Source organism: Micropterus dolomieu, linkage group LG22 (genome assembly GCF_021292245.1).
Source record: "Micropterus dolomieu isolate WLL.071019.BEF.003 ecotype Adirondacks linkage group LG22, ASM2129224v1, whole genome shotgun sequence".
Taxonomy (NCBI): Eukaryota; Metazoa; Chordata; class Actinopteri; order Centrarchiformes; family Centrarchidae; genus Micropterus; species Micropterus dolomieu.
This window is the reverse complement of record NC_060171.1, coordinates 27,611,591-27,614,898: the sequence shown is the minus strand read 5'-3', so window position 1 is coordinate 27,614,898 and position 3,308 is coordinate 27,611,591. Positions and strand designations below refer to the sequence as shown.

At 40.4% G+C, this 3,308-nt stretch overlaps 2 non-coding genes across 2 annotated transcripts; both read left to right on the top strand.

Moving 5' to 3' along the window:
• The first annotated feature begins 2,157 nt into the window (after positions 1–2,157).
• Positions 2,158–2,240, top strand: trnal-cag. Its single transcript has one exon. It is a non-coding gene; the product is annotated as a tRNA-Leu (tRNA).
• Positions 2,241–2,764: 524 nt separating this feature from the next.
• On the top strand, positions 2,765–2,847 carry trnal-cag. The gene has a single exon. It is a non-coding gene; the product is annotated as a tRNA-Leu (tRNA).
• The last annotated feature ends 461 nt before the right edge of the window (positions 2,848–3,308 follow it).

Sequence of the window (3,308 nt, the reverse complement as noted above, 5' to 3'; positions counted from 1 at the left end):
CTACAGATTGTCTCGTTTTCTGTATTTTTCACCTGTTTCCCCCAGTAGGATATTATGATGTCCTTTCTATACGCTACGTGTGGCCAGCAGGAAATCTCGGAGTAGAAATTTCGGTGTGCAAAGACCAAAAAGTCATGTGCTCAGTTTGCGCACGGATTTACAAAACGAAAGGATGTGGAGGAGCACTTATAGTGAAGATGCGTTCCTAGGTAGGCTACAAAGTGGACTTCCGACATGTGGCCCCTCAAAATAAAAGGTAGCCAATAGTAGGCTATAGTGTTATCAGGTAATCATCATTTACTCACTTAATTAAAGCTCAGACAAATGTTTGAAAGAAAACCAATAATTGCCTAAGCCTACTATTAAATGCATCATCTAGGACTATTCTGCATAGGAGAATTGACAATCAGCCAGTAAAATAGTGTTTAAATTAGAAACTATATAGCCGAGCTTATATTCAAACTGTAAAGTCTATATGCTATAGGCTAGCCTACACATACACACACATAGGCTATATATAGGTCTAGCCTATTTATATACCCTCTATAGGCCTATATATATCTATAGGCTATATATTTTCTCGATGAAAAATTCAAGATAAACATTGTAAACGTGTAGGATCAGCTGAAGGACCTTTTTATTTTTCCATTAGATTTAAACAGTCATTCTTCTGTAATGTTTCTCGGTGTTTTCGGGTTTGTGCACACGGTACAAACTGCTGTCTGTTGACGTTTGTCCGCTCCCTCCCGCAGCTCTGCACCCGACCGCTTCACCCAGCGCTCGTGAGCAAACCAAAGCAAACAGCCCATTGTAGCCTATTGTGCTGCTTTTACGTACCGTATGCGGTAGGAAATATCTTATTCAAGGGTCGAGTACACGTGACATCTGAGGATTTTTTTCTGTTTGATATTTCAGAGGTCATACAAAATTATTTTATTTAAATCAGAATTCCATCAAAATGTGTGTTTAGCATTATTACAATTTTATGATGAATCAGACCGGGCTGGTCTGTGACCACGAATAGCCTAAGTGGAATATTAGGATAGCCTACTCCCTGCTGTTTTTAATACTGTGGAGATAGTTAGCATACTCCAGCAATTAACACTAGTGTAGATACTCTTATGTGAATTACTGTATCTTTATATTATGTTCGCTTGTTACCTTTAGCTGGCACATGTTTGTATAGGTGGGTGTCGATTTACATTCACTGCCCTCGGATGTAGCTTGTGGTGGGAGCCTGAAGGCAACATTGTTTCTTTTTTGCGCTCGCCACCATCCAGCAGTGTTTTTCCACGTTAAGTGATTGCTGCATGTCGGCACCGAAATGATCTGAGTCATAACATGATGTGACCAGTGCAAATCACTATGTGTAACCATAGTGTAACGAGTGAAATAAAAGATTTAGAGCAGAGTGCAACTTTTTCCTTTACAAAGAACTAGAATATCAATGAATATAAAATAAAATAAACATAACATTAACTAATTATTAAAGTCCAAATAATATACCAAATTCGAATTTTGGCTGAATTTAGTAAGCTTTCTGTCAGAATGTAATATTTTCTTTAGATACTTGTGTTGTCTTAAGCATTTATTTATTTATTCAATCGTTTCTGCCACATCAATTGCATTATGTTCAGCAGAAGTTCACTTTCATTATGAAATGTGCTGCCACACGATGTTATCGTAATGCCTAGAAAAAACACGCATCGCAAAACAGCGCGAGGGCTGGCTTGACTGTCGTTTTCGAAGTGGAGGCTGGCTTGACTTCAGTCAGGATAAGCGGTTGACGATGGATGGATGGATTTGTAAGTGGCTACGAATCACAATTTTACACTTTGTCAGTGTCCTGAGTCCAGAGTCCGGAGGGGGAACCTGGTCTGTCCATTAAAACTTTGCTGCTATCTGACTAAGCACAACAGATATATCAACTATAACGTTAAAGTTAGATATTTATACGATTTCTGTTGTCATTCCCTAATCATGGAAAATTCATTTTTAGGTTTTGTCCAGCAAATGAGTCGTTAAAAAAAACGCCAGCAGAGGTAGCAAGAGAGCCATGTAGGAATGTTGTTCCGCTGTTGCTGCAGAGCCTCTGACAGAACTTGGTATTGTCTTTTATTCAAATAATACAGGGGTAGTGTTTGTCTTGCACTTACTGTCAGGATGGCCGAGCGGTCTAAGGCGCTGCGTTCAGGTCGCAGTCTCCTCTGGAGGCGTGGGTTCGAATCCCACTTCTGACAACAAACTTTTCCTCATCAAACAAATGCGACATCATGTCTGGTCTGAAGTTGTCTAAGCGGGACAGGTGTCGTGCAATCGACCGCCGGGAACTGATTATTAACATTATCCATGATAGCCCGCGCAGCATATGTTAAAGCTGCAACGTTAAACTTAAAGTTACAACTGCTTTATCTAGATCAGTCATAATGTTCATATACACATAACTTTATGTCCGTAGTAATCACGAAGGTATGTCTTTGGAACTTTAACGTTCCTTCGAACGGAGTTATCCCAATTGTGGCGGAAGCAGTGCTTACCTTCTTTATAAACACGGACATTGTGTGTAGTGTTACGTTATGACTGTCTGATCTAGATTAAAGCAGCTGTAGACCTAGAGAAACGAGGCGATACAGCTTTAACATGCTGCTCGTGCTCCCGCCAACGGCAACCAGCCTGTTGCTGGCGAGACACCAACAGAAGCTGTTTTCAACCAACGTGGTAAAAATATAGAGAAGTTTGAAATTGTGTATATGATAGCTGTCTCGTCAGGATGGCCGAGCGGTCTAAGGCGCTGCGTTCAGGTCGCAGTCTCCTCTGGAGGCGTGGGTTCGAATCCCACTTCTGACATGTTCCTTTTCCTCTATCAGACAAATGCGACACCATGTCAGAAGAATCCCTCTTCAATGGTGTGTACACAGTTTGTTTCACTACTGCACATTGTGAATACCCAAACTTAATGGAAATTACTTTTTGAATGCACCTCAGCAAAACCAATTAATACAACAATTACTACGTAGCCTATGTTCATAAAGAAATTTTAAAAATAAGCTTAAAGGGACTATATACAGTTTTTCAATGAAATCACTTATTAATAAATAAAAATTTACTTCCTGTCAATGGGCTGTAACCTCACTTAAAAATGAGGTACACTTCTGTTGCTTGGAACAGCCACTATTCTGCTTCTTATGTGAGGACACCGGGTTGGTATGTAGCCCTGAGCACGCTCCGCAGCCTCTCTCCAACTATAACAATATCACCGCGCTAACGACTTGCAGTCCACTAACAACATAAAACAACAGGCTCCCTGC